Source organism: Choloepus didactylus, chromosome 9 (assembly GCF_015220235.1).
Source record: "Choloepus didactylus isolate mChoDid1 chromosome 9, mChoDid1.pri, whole genome shotgun sequence".
In the NCBI taxonomy this organism is placed as follows: domain Eukaryota; kingdom Metazoa; phylum Chordata; class Mammalia; order Pilosa; family Megalonychidae; genus Choloepus; species Choloepus didactylus.
Genome location: NC_051315.1, coordinates 119,099,818 through 119,116,433, shown reverse-complemented (window position 1 = coordinate 119,116,433; position 16,616 = coordinate 119,099,818).

The window sequence follows — 16,616 nt, the reverse complement described above, 5'->3', positions numbered from 1 at the left end:
TCTGGGACCTACAGGACCTGACTGAGGGTCTGTGAGTGAAGCACATTAGCTGGAGTAGAAGTTTTGTGTATCTGAGGAAAAAGAACAGAAATCAACATAAGCTTATACTGAACGCACAGGACTCGTGATGTAACCATAAAACCACTGGATTATGTATCCTCCTGTCCCTTTGAAGTTCAAGGGGGAAATTTCTTCCACTATCCACTGATGTCTCTTGGGCTGTGAGATGGTGACTCTGCTAATTAGAAGGGCTGTGGATACTTTATGTCGCCAAATAGAATCTTGATTTAGAAATTGGAATTCCCAGTTTGATTTAATATGCAGAACTCCTAACTCCCTTTAAAGTTAAATGGTCATGCCTCTCCCAGCTGGAGCCTGTGGTTGACAACAAGCCAGGGAAAAGGGTCCCCAAGTGCCTCCATCCCTCCCTCCCAGTTTACTAAGAGTAGTTTCTGATTTCCCCCACCCCAGACATCAGGGGAGGGGTAGGAACCCAGGGCAGGAGTAAAGATAAGAGACAGGTTTTACTGCACCAGCACTGTGGAAGGGGCTTCCTGCTTTCTGGGTCTGGCAGGTATTTCAAGCTTCCTCTTGCCCTGTAAGATCTACCTGGGTTATTTAGAGATTCCCACAGGGAATATATGACTGCACTACTGCAAGTTAGGCCAGCACTTTCCACCTTACCCCTGGTGACTGTCCACCCCAACTTTCCTTGTTTGGTCTCATCATGTCTCCATTTGTTCACAGCCCAGGAGAAGGGTCATTTGGAGGTGGGACGGGGTGTCGAGGAGGGTTCCCCAGTAACTCAGAGGTTAACGTAAAGGAAACTAAACCTGGTCTCCCCTAAGCCAAAGTTTCTAATTCTTGAGTGGAGTAGCAGTGCTAGAGCCCAAAAGGAAGGCTCTATGTTGAATCTCCATCCTTAGTTATATTTTCAGAATATGCAGTAATATTTGACATATTTAAATACACATCCTATAGCCTTTATTTTAAGTGCCACTGTTTTCAGATACCATTGTTGCATCAAGACCTTCAAAAATGGGAAAATATTTCTGGGAAATTGACTGGGCTCATTTTCTTGACCCACTGCTGACTGTGTCTGCATCACACACACACAAATCTCGAAGGAGCAATTTTAATGGTTTTGCCAAATGGATTCAAATCCACACAGGGCGAGAGTGTGTCAGTTGTTTGTGCCATGGACTCTGCAGTCTGGTGAAGCCTATAGACCCCATTGTCAGAAAAAATATTTTTAAGTGCATATAATAAAATACAGGCTATGCCAAAGGAAGCCAGTTAAATTGAAATACAGTTCTCAAATCATAAAAAAGTGATATCATAATAGATGTGTTTCTTATTACTACTACATAACAAGAGCTAGCGGCAGGTTCAAAACTATTATATTTTTGAAGTAGTGATGGAGAGTAAAAGATACTGCATAATATCTGCTACTACTGAAACGTGACATGTGATATACCTATGATTTCCATTGGTGACCCAGTCATTGGTATTGCAAATACTGCTGTGGCTTGTTTCCTAAATTCCTAGTTAAAGTGCTAGAGTTCAGTTAGAGAATAGAGGAAATCAAGATTTCTAAAATTCCATCTCTGACCTAAAATAATCTGTTTGCATATTGTCACTACCCATTTCCATGAAATATTGATAGTTGCTCTATGGAGGAAGTTTAGCCCATTAAATTCAGTGAAAGATCTACCCCTTCCTTGTATCAATCCTTGTAGAGACTTCCCCCATCCTGCTTTTTTTCATGGTCCATTGTCACACCCTGTTCACTGGGCTCAGTTTGGCCTGTGGTTCTTAGCTTCTGAAAATGATTACCATTTCACAGAATAGCAGTTTACTTTTTCTTAGAATTTTTCTGCACATTGGGGCACTCATCCACACTAGATGTGGCTTTTGGAGCAGCAGAAAGGTGACTATCAGGACCAGAGGTTTCCTTTTGCCTAATAAGATGATGTTGGCCTCAAAAATAAAACGTCCCTCTTCCCTCTGGAAAAGCAGGCCTCCTGATGGAAATTTTACTTTGCCTCTTCAGCAGTGTGAAATGATCCAGGGAAACACTTAATAAGTAGATGTCAGCCACAAAGTAAGCAGAAAAAACATGATGAATGGACCACTAGGCAACCCGAGCATGCGCAGTTTGGCTGAGCACTTTGCATTAGATTCTGTATCTTTTCTGTGTTAAATATTGTCAGGGATTCCCAAGTAGTTCCAGCCTGAGGCTATTCCTTCTAATAACTGACACTGATGAAAGGTCCTGGTATTTTTACAGCTTAGCTGTGACACGCAATATATCACTTTGCTCCTGTCAAAGAAAATATTATACACTTCATTGGCAAAAGGTTTGATCCTCAGCTTTTCCTCCCTACACTGTCTACAATGTATTTGCTTGGGTTTACTGATACATTTCATATTTAGAATGATCTAGAAAATTGCCTGGTGCTAGAATGAGATCACTCAGGTATAAAGCAAATGTTTCAGGATCATTAGGAAATTAATTATGTGAAATGATTGACGTGTTGCGACCAGAGAGGAAATATTACGGGCACCTTGCTGGTTGTAATACAGCACCTCAGCTCCCATGTGAAAAACTGCTTGTTGTAGTAACACAGGGAAAGCCATTCAGGATGGAAATCAACTGTTTAGAAAATTATTCATTCAGGGGCTTTCAACTCTAGGGTGGTTAATGTCTTTTCTAATTATGCTTAAAATATGGGTAGTGTCTGAGTCCTTATGTAAAAGCTGACACCTTGGCCTTGGAATTTTTTTTATATATATATTTTATTATTGAGGGGGAGAGATGGAGAAAATCAGTGATAAAAATGACAGGCTATTTATAGTAAAGGAAATAGAACATATTAAAACCTGATAAATCTGTCCAAGGAGGTATTCAGAGAAAATTCATAGTGTCCATTTCTATATCAACTGAACTACTCATATGCAAAAAGGAAAGATGTGAACTAAGCCTGTGACCAAACAATCCCCCCAAAGTCTTCAAAATGACAAGGAAAGTTGGCAATAAAGATATAAGTGGAAATAAATATATTTTTAAAATGGGAAATATCGAGTTTAATAATTCCTAGAATTATTTATTTATGAAAATTCGAAATACCTAAAATTTTAATTTTACAAAGAAATTTAATTTAATTTACAAAGAAGAATTAGAAGGAAAAAAAAAAAAGCCGTAGTCTATATAACAAGACATAGAATGCTACAAAAGAGTGGACTTGGATGGGCGGTTGGCTGTCTCCTCCTGAATCAATCCTGGAGAAACTCCAGAAGCTCACTGAAAGAATGGGTATGGGAAACTAACAACAACAACAACACAAATGGATTTTAAAAAGCCTGTTGAGCGTAAAGGCCACCAAGCAGCAGTGGGGATGGCTTTGTTGTGTTAGCAGACAGGGCACTGAGTGATAGGAGCCAGCTGAGAAAGAGCAGGTTGAAGGAAAGCTTTGCAGTTCTGCTTTTGCCTCTCTGTGCTTTACCTTGCCAAACTGACAGTCTGTTACTTTGCCATGAAAAGGACAAGCCCAGGCCACTGGTGACATTGTGCCGTAGGCTTGCAGTTGATCACGAGTCTGGCCATACACCCTTGGACATTCGCTTCTTGAGGTCTCCTCCCCCAAAGCCCAAGACCGGGTTTATAAATTGAACAGGAGGCCTATTCCCAAATTGCTTCTTTCAAAGAATTTTAAAGTGAATCTCCAGCTGGAAGAATTGTATGTGATTTGTGGCAGGGACCTCTCTGCCCTGGGGCAGATCCCCTTCTCTCTCTGTAAATACAATGGAGAGACACAGGCAATCCGTACGACCAGAAAGAATAGCTGGTACCCACAGCTACTCATGTGCCAAAATTACTAGACACTTGTGCAGTACAGTCATTAAAACAGGAAGACAAAGATTTGAAAATCTATGTCATAGAAGCAGAATTACTGGAACAGATGGACTGAGAAATAAAACAAATATATATTTGTTATATGATGAGAGAGGATTAACTACAACAAATTTAGATATATATGTGTGTATATATACAAAATATTTATTATATTTATCTATTACATTTATTATTATATTCTAATGTGCATACAAATATAATGTTATACTCATGTGACATTATTAAGAAAAAAATATAACACATGAAACAAAGAACCCAATAGAAAGGACAAATGGCAGGATGTATATAGCTAAAGAAAAAGCTGGGAATTTGCAAGCTGGAGAAATGTTGAGGAACTTTCCCTATCAGGAACAGCTATTGATGAAGAAAAATAAAATAGAGCCCAAGCTAAGAATTGGAGAGTAGAGAAAGAAGTGCCAGTATACAGATAGCAGGAATCTCAGAAGAAGAGAAAAAAAACTGAGAGAAAATAACTGTGGAAATAACAAAGATATATTTTCAAAACTTTAGAAAGATCACATCTCAAATTGCAAAGGCTTGCAGAGCATCAAATGGGAGAGATAATGATTAACTTACACCTAGGTATTGCAGTGATATTTAAGAGCATCAGAGGGAAAGAAAATTTCTAAAACTGTCCATAGAAAAGATCACTTGCAGAGAAGTAAGAATCAGATTGATGCCAGATATTTCAACCGCAATGCTAATTGTAAGAAGATAACATAGAACATTATTAAATTTCTGAAGAAAAAGAAATTTGATCCTCCATTTTTCATTTACAGCCAAATTATCATTGATGTGTATGGGTGTGTGTGTTTGTATGTGTATTCTGTTATAAGAGACCGCAGAAGCAGAGAATGCCTAGCAACCTGAATTAAACCAGGACTTGGGCCAGCGTGCCCCCTGGTTCCATGACTTGATCAATATTTTACCCAGTATCATCATGGGAGGTCTGAACAGCTAGTCTAGGGCACTGCTTCAGGCAACTGTAAAACCTTTATAAAAGAGATGAATGCAAGAGTGGGGTGAAGGAATGGAGAAAGAGAGGGAGAACTCAAATTTCCATTCAATATCAACCTGCAACCTAAAATTCCAAGGCAGGAAAGATAAACTGAGGCTAAGAAAAGCAATCAACAAATAGGAGATTAATTTACTCCAAAGAAAATGAAAATAATAGAATGTGTGGAAATAATTTTAAATGAGTATGTTTTAAATCCTGTAAAGAAAAAGAGCTTAATAGTCTGCAGTAAAAGAAGAAGAAATTATGAAACAAAAATGGGTAGAAATGAGATAACTGACGATATTAAAATTAGAAATCTTGGAAATTTTTTTCTGAAATTTTAATGTAAAATAAAATTTCAATATATGGAATAACTCCAGATTAGACAGTAGAATACGGAATTGAAGAACTAGAAGACAGCAACAAGGAATTCATCTAGAAGGCAGAATGTAGAAAGAAAGCAGGTTTTCTCAATCTCAGCACTTTTGACATTGGGAGCCAGATAGTTTTTTTATTGTAGGTGGCTGCTCTATGCGTAGTAGGATGCTTTGAAGCATCCGTGGCTTCTATCTAATAGATTCTAGAAGCACCCCCCTCCCATTTGTGACAACCAAAAAGTATCTTCAGACTCACAAATGTCCAGGAAAAATCAGTCCTTCCCACATCCCCATGAGGAACCACTGAAATGAAGAGATAAACACATTCAAAAGAAGGGTTAAGACACATGGAAGATAAGATGAGAAATTCCAGCAAGAATTTAGTAGGTATTTCACAAGAAGATTCTGGAAGGAATGTAAGCTGTTATTTTCTGGAATTGAAGAAAAACATGATCTTCAGATTAAATATATTGAGTATAGAGAAGAATAAATACAAAGAAACCAAACTTCTTATTAGAGCAGACTGCATGTGATTGAGAATAAAGCAACAATAGCAAAAGTTATTGCAGAAATACAGGATATGACTCCCAGGGATGAATCTGGACCCGGCATCATGGGATTGGAAACACCTTCTTGACCAAAAGGGTGATGTGAAATGAAACGAAATAAAGTTTCACTGGCTGAGAGATTTCAAATGGAGTCGAGAGGTCTCTCTGGTGGACATTCTTACGCACTATGTAGATAACACCTCTTAGATTTTAATGTATTAGAATAGCTAGAAGTAAATACCTGAGACTATCAAACTCCAACCCAGTAGCCTTGACTCTTGAAGACAATTGTATAACAATGTAGATTACAAGGGGTGACAGTGTGATTGCGAAAACCTTGTGGATCGCACTCCCTTTATCCAGTGTATGGATGGATGAGTAGAAAAATGGGGACTAAAACTGAATGAAAAGTAGGGTGGGATGGGGGGATGATCTGGGTGTTCTTTTTTACTTTTTTTTAAATTCTTATTCTGAGTCTTTCTGATGTAAGGAAAATGTTCAAAAATAGATTGGAGTGATGAATGCATGACTATATGATGGTACTGTGAATAGCTGATTGTACACCATGGATGATTGCATGGTATGTGAATATATTTCAATAAAACTGAATTTAATTAAAAAAAGTTATTACAGAGAAAAAATTTACTACTGGTTATAATAAGATGTAGCAAACTTCTCAGCAACAAAGTTTTTAAAGTGATAAAGGGATTCTTGACTTAAAATTCTACATACTTCTAAACAATTAGTCAAAAATACAGAGAAAATAAGTGTATTTTTTTTTCAAATATACAAAGAATAAGGAAGTTACTGCCCACTAGTCTTCTCTAAAAGGGCTGCTAAATAGAAAATCAGAGAGGAAGTGTGCACAGACATTTGTAATCTATATTCATAAATACCATTAATGATGCTAAAATACTCATTTTAACTAATTTTGTATTTAGCTTTCTAGACAAAAATAAGAAGATGGGGGTTGTTCAGAGAATAGTTAAAAAAAAGCAGACCGAGAAACATATTTGGGAAAGGAATGGTAATACTGAATACATTTAGATTTTGTTGGAATAATGTGAGCTAAGTGTGTATATTAAAATTAAGTGTAACCACTAAATAGTAAAATGTTAATTTTTCGCCTGAAACAAAAAGAGTGTAAAAGTAATGTTATTAATAAAATTGACACCAAGAAGGTAGAAAATAAAAGTCATGGCAAACAGAGAACATAATAAAATGCTAGGGATAAGTTCAAAAGTCTAGTAATAAGAATAAATGTTAATGAAGTATGTTACCATAACCTATTAAAACTCAAAGAATACCTGGATTGGATAAATTCAACCAGAAACCAATTTTATACTTAATGGCCAATCTTTAGCAATATTCTTGTTAAAAATAGGACAAAATGATATCCAATATCAGCGTAGCTATTTATTATTGTTTTGCAAGTTCCCATAAATGCTTTATATATATATGTATATATGTATATATATATATGTATACTTATAGAACAGTGAGACCAATATTGCCATATTTGCTAAGAATGCAATTTTCTATATGGGAAATACAAAGCAGTAAACTGAAAAGAATTGAAAAATAAATAATAATTAATACACAAAATTTATTCTATATTCTAGATTAAACTATTAGTATAATATAACTCATTTTCCAGGAATAACCAGTTTGAAATTATTATAGGAAATGATTCCATTCATAATAATAATATTCAAAAATACATTTAGGAAAAACTACTCTCCAAAGATGTAAAACAAAACAAAACAAGATTTACTATGAAATATTAAATGACTTAAATATATGAAAAGTTATATGATTCCTGAAAGGAATAATTAAATAATTCTCAAACAAGAATTTAGGAAACTCCAATAAAATACTTTTTTAAATCTGATGAAATATTCCAAAAATAGTATGAAAGTATCAAAAGATGAGATCACTCAAAACAATTCTAAAGATTAAAAAACCTAGTAACTTTCCTATTTACCAGCAACAAAAAGACATATAATTAAAAACATTATGTTCACAGTCCTCACAGCAAACGCATATGAAGAAATATGTGTGAAAAATATGAAACAACCTACAAGATTTGGTTGAGATGAGACATAATGAAAAGATTAGAATGAATACTGATGGATGGATGACTTACTCCTGCATAGAAAACTGAGCTTCATTATAAAGAGTTCAATTACTTGCAAAAATAAATTTAATAATGCAAGGATAGACATGGCTGCATAAAAAACTAAAATACTATGTACCTTAAAAGAATCACAAGCATTTTAATATGCAAAATTAGCCCTTTATATTTGGTTCATGTCCTTAATTCCAACCTGTTACAGTCCCCACACATGCACAAAAAGTGGAAGTAGTTCCTTTGGGCTTTCTGCTAGTTCCATACATTCCCCCAATATCTTATAATGAAAATTTGCAAACATACAGAGAAGTTGAAATTTTAGGGTGAATGCCCATATAACCACCAACTACATGCTACAATAAATATTTTATTGGACTCAGATAAACACACCTATTTATTCATTTTTATTTTTAAAATTAGTTTCAAAGTAAGTTGCAGAGTTAGCTCATGCCATTCCTAAATACCTCAACATACACATCCTTGACTAGAGTTCAATATTTATTTACAGTTCTTTTTCCTTCTTTCCAGGTAATATTTACCCACAATGATCTACACAAATCTTAAGTGACAATTTGATGACCTGAGCAAACTGTCCTTCTATTAATAAACAAAACATGACTGTCACTCCAGAAAGTTCCCTCATATTCTTTCCCTGTAAATATTCACCACCATGCCAACAGAAACAACCACTATTCTGATTTTTTCACATCACAAGTTAGTTTTGCCTGATCTAGGACTTCATGTAGGTGAAGTCTGGAACATGTGCTTATTTTGTGTAAGGCTTCTTTCACTCAGCATACTGATTTTGTGATTCATCCATGTTATTATATATATCACTAGTTTGTTCTTTTTTATTGCTGAGTAGTATTGTATAAATACAGCACAGTTTATTTATACACTTTCCTTTTTATGGGCATCTAGGCTGTTTAGTTATTTAGGGTTTTGTGAATGCAATTAACTTTGTACAAATCTTTTTGGACATGTTTCATTGGAATTGAAGGATCATAGACTAGGTGCTTTCTTACTTTTTAAAAGAAATTAGAAGAGATTATTTTTTCTAAAATTATTGTAGTATTTTATGCTCCCAACAATAGCATATGACATTCCAGTTGCCATACATCCTCACCAACATTTAATGGTATCTGCCTTTTGATTTTAGCTATTCTAGTGGACGTACAATGATATCTCATGGTTTAAATGTGAATTTCCCTGATTTCAAATAATATTCAAGGCATTTCCACGTGCTTATTGGCTATTTGTATATTATCCTTTGTGAAGTGTATATTCAAATTTTTTTCCTGTTTCCAAAATCTCTGGATTGTTTTGTTTTGTTTTTTATGCTTGACTTGTAGGATACTTTCATATATTTTGGTCAACAGTCTCATGTATGATATATGTATTGCAAACAATTTCTTAAAGTCTGCACCTTGTTTATTCAATTAATGATTCTTCTGATGACCCTAAGTTGTTAATTTTGATGTTTAATTTGTCAATTTTTTTCTTTCATGAACATTGCTTTCTGTACATTTTAAAAGAAACTTTTGCCTATCCTCAAGTAAAAAAATACTATCCTATGATTTATCGTAAAAGCTTTATGGTTTTGCTTTTATGTTTAGGTTTGAGATCCATTTCAGATTAATTTTTATGTAAGGTGTGAGTTGGAGGGTAAGGTTTATTTTTAATTTGGATATCTAGTTTTTCCAGCATGATTTGTCAAAAGCTTTTCCTTTCCTTATTTTATTGCTTTGTCACTTTTGTCAAAAATAAATGATCATAGTGTATCAATCTATTTCTGAGCTATTTTATTCTGTTGATTTGCTTGCTGATTCTTTTTCAGTCCCACATTGTCTTAATTACTGTGGTTTTATAGTAAGACTTGAAGTAAGGGAGTGCAAATCCATAATAAAAGACTTTTAAGCTAATTTAATTGCTAATAAAAATAAACATATGGAAAATAAATACAATAAAGTGATAATACTCACTTCATATAAATATTTATTACAATTAAAAACCCATTGACAGGGAAGGCAGGACAAGATGGTGGCATAGGGGGGTGTGGAATTTTGTTCATCCTCTAGGGCAGTTGGTAAATAGCCAGGAACAATTGTGTGGGGGATTTCTGTGGCCAGACACACATCATACACCAGTCTGGAATTGGTGGAAGGGTCGAGGTCACAGCACAGAACTATGAGAAAAGTCTCCCAATCTGTGGATGCTGGTGCCCCTCCCCCACTAGCATGGCAGGCTGGTTTAGCATCACTTCCCCTTGAGTAAAAGAAGCAGTCTCTATTAGGAGCAAGGCAAGATAGCTCTACCAAGCTCCAATTGAAGATTTAACAAATTCAAACTGCTGAATAAAATTTCCGAGCACAGAAACCAGAGAGAACACGAAAGGAAACCAGAGGTCTCTCCCAAGCAGAGAAGAAGTGGGGCTGATGGAAAAACAAAATAGAGGCATTTGGAGTTAGTTGAGTGAAGAATATTAGAAAAGGGCTGTGCCCTAAGAAAAGGGGTACATAGAACTGGGTACCAAATCCAGTTCTTGATTGGTGAAACCAGGGACCCAGGGAGCATCTCAGAAGGGATCTTTTCCTTCTTTTTTACTTTTTAACATAAAGAAAGAAGCAGGTTTTTTCAATTTTCAGTACTGTCTCAGGCAGAGGCAGAGTTAAGGGAAGTCTGCAAGACAAAGAAACTAGTTAGGTGAAGGAGATAATTCTCTGAAGGGCATATCTTCCCCAAGAAATGGGTGCAGGGGGGAGGCACAAGTGGCAGCTCTCATTCAGAGAATTCAGATCCCAGGGGATGAAAACAAAACAAAACAAAACAGTTTAAGCCTGCACTCTGCTTCAGCTTCTGTCTCAGTCACACCCCAGGCAGGGATAGGGTCTGCAGAGAATTAAATGCACTGTTCCGCTTTACACCTGTGGGGAGCTGTGGGCTGACAAGTGCCACCTGCTGGGCAGGGTAGGAAAAGCACAGAATCAAGAAGCTTCACAGGAAAAACTAGCACCCTGCTGAGTCTCATCCCCAGGGAACCTTGATACTGATTCCACCCTCTTCCTGAGTCTTGGGCCTGTCTACTCTGGGAAAATCTGATTGGGGCCAGTCTTATCTGGGAGACCCTCCTCAAAATAACTTCCATATAGGCAGAGGAAGAACCAGAAAAACAAGGGCTGGAAAACACTGATCAGTTAAACACAAGCTGTGCTAGAGATCTAGAATAAGTTGAACTGAATGTCAAAGAACAGAAAAAGAGCAAAGCCAGCCAACAAGAAAACCCTAGGTAAAAGAGATAAAATAATCTCAGGAGTAAACAAATCAAGGAAATCAGATGCCTTGACACCAGGAAAAAAATCATGAGTCTACCAGGGAACACAAAGATACGGCTCAGTCAAAGGAACAAACTAACACTCCAAAAGAGATACAGGAGCTGAAACAAACTAAAGATGTTCAAACAAATCTTCTAAATGAAACCAACGAGTTGAAGGAAAACATGGCAAGACAGATGAAGAATATAAAGAAGACACTGGGTGACCATACAGAAGAACTTGAAAGCTTGAAAAAAACAAATGGCAGAACTTATGGGAATGAAAGCCACAATAGAAGAGATGAAAAACACAGTGGAGATATAAAACAACAAATCTGAAGGGGCAGAAGAAAGGATTAGTGAAGTAGAGGATTGGACATCTGAAATCCTACACACAATAGATAGGCAAAAGAATGGAAAAATATGAACTGTGTCTCAGGGAATTGAATGACAACATGAGGTGCACAAATATATGTGTTATGGGTATCCCAGAAGGAGAAGAGAAGGGAAAAGAGGCAGAAAGAATAATGGTCCTTGTGCTGGTTTTGATGTATCATGTCCCCCAAAATGCCATTATCTTTGATGCAATCTTGTGTGAGCAGAGGTATTTGTGTTGATTAGATTGTAATTCTTTGAGTGTTTTCATGGAGATGTGAACCACCTAACTGTAGGTGATAACTCTGATTGGATAATTGCCATGGAGGCGTGGCCCCACCCATTCATTTTGAGTCTTGATTAGTTCATTGGAGCACTACATAAGCTCAGACAGAAGGAGTGAGCTTGCTATAGCCAAAAGGAGCACTTGGAAGAGTGTACAGGAGCTGAGAGAGGAGCCACAGATGAGAGACAGTTTGAAGATCGTCATTGAAAGAAGACTCTTGCTCTGGAGAAGCTAAGAGAGGACAAATGCCCCAAGAGCAACTGAGAGTGACATTTTGAAGAGGAGCTGTGGCCTAGAGAGGAACGTCCTGGGAGGAAGCCATTTTGAAACCAGAACTCTGGAGCAGACACCAGCCATGTGCCATCCCAGATAACAGAGGTTTTCTGGACACCACTGGCAATCCTTCAGTGAAGGTACCTGATTGTACCTTGGACACTTTATGGCCTTAAGACTGTAAATTTGTAACCAAATAAACCCCCTTTATAAAATCCAATCCATTTCTGGTGTTTTGCATTCCGGCAGCATTAGCAAACTAGAACAGCCCTTATTTTCTGAAAATTTCCCAACTCTTTTGAAAATTTCCCAACTCTTATGAAAGACATAAAATTACAGATCTAAGAAAAGCAGCATACCCCAAACAGAATAGATATACATATACCTACTCCATGACACTGATCAGATTTTCAAATGTCAAAAACAAAGAGAATTCTGAAAGCAGAAAGAGAAAAGCAATCCATCATATGCAAGGGTAGCACAATAAGAATATGTGTGGATTTCTCAGGAGAAACCATGGAGGTGGGAAGGCAGTGGCGACATATTTAAGATACTGAAAGAGAAAAACTGCCAACTAAAAATTCTATATCTAAAAAAACTGCCCTTCAAAATGAAGGAGAGTTTATAATATTTTCAGACAAACAGACACTGAGAGAGATTGTGAACAAGAGACCAGCTCTATAGGAAAATCTAAAGAGAGTGCTACAGGCAGATAGGAAAAGACAGGAGAAAGAGGTTTGGAGAAGAGTGTAGGAATGATTATCACTAAGGATAAAAAGAGAAGGAAAAAAAATAAGATATGACATATAAAATCCAAAGACAAAATGGTAGAAGAAAGTACTGCCTTTACAGTAATAACATTAAATGTTAATGGATTAAACTCCCCAATAAAAAGACATAGACTGGCAGAATGGATTAAAAAAGAGGACCCATCTATATACTGTCTACAAGAGATAAACTTTAGACCCAAGGACAAAGATAGGTTGAAAGTGAAAGACTGGAAAAAGATATTTCACGCAAACAACAAACAGAAAAGAGCAGGGATAACTTTACTAACATGAGACAAATTAGATTTGACTCTAAAGCAATTAAAAGAGACAAAGAAGGACACTATGTATTAATAAAAGGGACAATTCATCAAGAAGACATGCATAAATCATCAATATTTATGCACTGAGCCAGAATGCCCCAAAATACATGAAGCAAACAGTTATAATACTGAAGGAGGAAGTAGGCAACTCTACAATAATATGTGGAGAGTTCAATACAACACTCTCATCAATAGATAGAACATCTAGACAGAGGATCAATAAAGAAACAGATACTTTGAATAATGTGATAAATGAACTAGACTTAACAGACATTTATAGAACATTGACCGCAAAACAGCAAGATACACATTTTTCTCAATTGCTCATGAATCATTCTCCAGGATGGACTACATGTTGGGTCACAAAGAATTTAAAAAGATTGAAATTATACAAAACATTTCCTCAGATCATAATGGAATAAAGTCAGAAATCAGTAAGAGGTGGAAGTCTGAAAAGTTTACAAATATATGGAGATAAAAAACACAATCTTTAACAACCAGTGTGTCAAGGAAGAAATTACAAGGGAAATTAGTACATATCTCAAGGCAAATAAAAATGAGGACACAATATATCAAAAATTATGGGATTCAGCAAAGGCAGGGCTGAGAGGGAAATTTATTGCCCTAAACGCCTATATTGACAATGAAGAAAGAGCAAAAATAGAAGACTTAACTGCTTACCTGAATGAACTAGAGAAAGAATGACAATCTCACCCCAAAGCAAAGAAAAGGAAAGGAATAACAAATATTAGAGCAGAAAAAATGAAATTGAGAACATGAAAACAATGGAGAGAATCAACAAAACCAGAAGTTGGTTCTTTAAGAAAATCAGTAACATTGATGGACCCTTAGCTAGGCTCACAAAGAAAAAGAGATGATGCAAATAAATAAAACCAGAAATGGGAGGGGGAGCACAACTTCTGACCCTGAAGAGATAAAGGAGATAATGAGAGGATAGCATGAACAACTATATGCTAACAAACTAGTCAACTTTGATGAAATGAAAGATTTCCAAAAAAGTATGAACAACCAACATTGACTTGAGAAGAAATAGAAGACCTCAACAAACCAATCACAAGTAAAGAGATTAAGTCAGTCATCAAAAACCTCCCAAAAAAGAAAAGTCCAGGGCCAGTTGCCTTCACAGGTGAATTCTACCAAACATTCAAGAAAGAATTAGTACCAATCCTGTTCAAACTCTTCAAAAAAAAATTGATAAGGAGGGAGAGAAGGTACTTAACTCATTCTTGGACTCCAACATCACCCTAATACCAAAGGACACAAAGATACTACAAGAAAAGACAATTACAGACTAATCATGTTAATGAATATATATGCAGAAATCCTCAACAAAATACTCACAAATAAAATCCAGCAGCACATTAAAAGAATTATACACCATGACCAAGTGGGTTTTATTTCAGGTATACAAGGGTGGTCCAACACAAGAAAATCAAAATGCAATACACCACATCAATAAATCAAAGGGGAAAAACCACATGATCATTTTGATTGATGCAGAAAAGGCATGTGAAAAAATTCGACATCCTTTCTTGATGAAAATATCTCAAAGGATAGGAATAGAAGGGAACTTCCTCAACATGATAAAGGGAATATATGGAAGAAAAACCCACAGCTAACATCATACTCAATTGGGAAAGATTGAAGCCTTCCCTTTAAGATCAGGGACAAGACAAGGATGCTCACTGCCACCACTGTTATTCAACATTGTGCTAGAAGTTCTAGCTAGAGCAATTAGGCAAGAAAAAGAAATAAAAGTCATCCAAATTATAAAGGAAAAAGTAAAACTTTCACTGTTTTCAGATGACATGATCCTAAATGTAGAAAACTCTGAAAATCGACAGCAAAGCTACTAGAGCTAATGAATGAGTACAGCAAACTGGCAGAAAGTGATACAAAATCAACATGCAAAAATCAGTAGCATTTCTATACATGAGTAAGGAGCAATCTGAGAAGGAAATCAAGAAATAAATTTCATTTACAATAGCAATCAAAAGAATAAAATATTTAGGAATACATTTAACCAAGGACATAAAAGATCTATACCCAGAAAACTACAAAAATTGCTAAAAGAAATCAAGGAAGACCTAAAGAAATGGAAGGACATATACTGTGTTCATGGAATGGAAGATTTAATATGGTTAACATGTCAATTCTACCCAAATTGACTTATAGATTTAATTCCATATCCATTTCAATCCCAACAACTTACTTTGCAGAGATAGAAAAATTAATAATCAAATTTATTTGGGAGGGCAGTGTGCCCTGAATAGTTAAAAATATCTTGAAAAAGAAAAATTAAGTGAGAAATCTCATACTTCCTGACTTTAAGGCATATTACAAAGTTACAGTGGTCAAAGCAGCATGGTGGTGGCATAAAGATAGGTATACTGACCAATGGAATTGAATTGAGTGTTCATAAATAGACCCTTTTATCTATGGACAATCGATCTTTGATAAGGTGGTCAAGTCAACTCAACTGGAACAGAGCAGCCTCTTCAGCAAACAGTGCTTAGAGAACTGGATATCCATATCCAGAAGAATGAAAAAGGACCTCTATCTCGCACCTTACACAACAATTAACTCAAAATGGATCAAAGACCTAAATATTAGAGCTAATACCATAAAGCTTTTAGAAGAAAATATAGGGAAATAATCTTAAATATCTTGTGATAGGAGATGGTTTCCTAGACCTTACACCCAAAGCACAAGCAAAGAAAGAAGAAATAGATACATGGGATCTCTTCAAAACTGAATACTTCTGCAGATCAAAGAATATTGTTAGAAAAGTAAAAAGTCAGTCTATTCAATGGGAGACAATATTTAGAAACTACATATCAGATAAGGGATTATTATCCAGAATATATAAGGAGATCCTACTACTCAACAACAAAAAGACAAACAACTCAATTTAAAAATGGGCAAAGGACACTTTTCTGGAGAAGAAATACAAATAGCTCAAAAACATATGAAAAGATGCTGAACTTCACTATCTATTAGGGAAATGCAAATCAAAACCACAATGAGATATCATCTCACACCTACTAGAAAGGCCATTATCAAAAAAACAGAAAACTAGAAGTGTTGGAGAGGATGTAGAGAAAGAGGTACACTTATTCACTGTTGGTGGGTATGCAGAATGGTGCAACCACTCTGGAAGGCAGTTTGGTGGTCCTTCAGGAAGCTAAGTATAGAATTGCTATGTTATCCAGCAACACCATTACTAGGTATATAGTTGGAAGAACTGAAGGCAGGGACATGAACAGACATTTGTACATTGATGTTTATAGCA